Below are 1,149 nucleotides of genomic sequence, written 5' to 3'. Positions count from 1 at the left end.
TCTATCGTTGGACTCGTCTGAATAAATTATATTTTAATATCAAAAAATGTTTCGTTATGACATATGCTAAGAAAAAACGTCCTATTGTTTATGAATATGAGATTAATAATATAGCACTGGCTAGGGTGGAAACAATGAGGGATCTCGGCATTGTCTTTGATTCGCAGCTTACGTTTAAGGATCATATATATTCTATGACAAATACAGCCATGAAAATGTATGGTTTTGTTATACGCAATACTAAAGTATTTACTAATATAAGTGCTTTAAGGCAACTGTATATATCGTATGTTAGGCCACATTTAGAATATTGTTCAGTGATTTGGTCACCACATTATAATATTTATATTAACTTGATTGAAAGAGTGCAAAATAAGGCTTTAAGATATTTGTATTATAAAGAGATTGGAATTTACGATTATATTCAAGAAAAGTCAATGTTAAGGAAAAAGTATGATCTTAAATTGCTTGAAAGTCGTAGAAAATGTAATCATGTCATATATTTGCATAAAATGATACACGGTATGGTGGATAATTGTAAGTTTCTTTCTTTATTACAATTGAATGTACCTTCGTACCCTACTAGAATTTATAGGACTTTTCACTTACCAACAGCTACCACAAATTATCACTTAAATTCTCCATTATTTAGATTATGTACAATTTACAACAATATACAAAATCATTGTGATGTATTCAACGCTAGTAGTAAGTCCTTAAAGCTAATGTTAAATGATTTGTTTTAAGTTTATATCTTATACTTGTTAACTTTATTGTTGTTACATACTCTGTATTTCGTTTCTCATATACTCTGTAATTGGGCTATGCCTGTTGAGTATACTTTGTTAAATAAATAAATAAATAAATAAATTAAAAAATAAATAAATTCTATAATTCATTTAGTTTGTCATTTGGAGTTTGAAACTTCTTAAATATTTCTATTATTGCCCGAATATTTAAGGTCATGATAAAGAAGACATTTTTGTGGTACTTATATCCAAAATACATAAGGTTGAAAATCGATCTAGTAAAAATACTGAGAAATTCTTCATGGCAATGTGTACATGACGTTGACGTATGTGACGTCACTAGTAAAAAGGTCTATTCACGAAAATTTAAAATGAGATGAGATTGTAAGATTTGAAGTGT

This window comes from Anoplophora glabripennis, unplaced genomic scaffold (assembly GCF_000390285.2).
Source record: "Anoplophora glabripennis isolate ALB-LARVAE unplaced genomic scaffold, Agla_2.0 scaffold194, whole genome shotgun sequence".
NCBI lineage: Eukaryota > Metazoa > Arthropoda > Insecta > Coleoptera > Cerambycidae > Anoplophora > Anoplophora glabripennis.
This window is presented reverse-complemented; position numbering follows the sequence as displayed.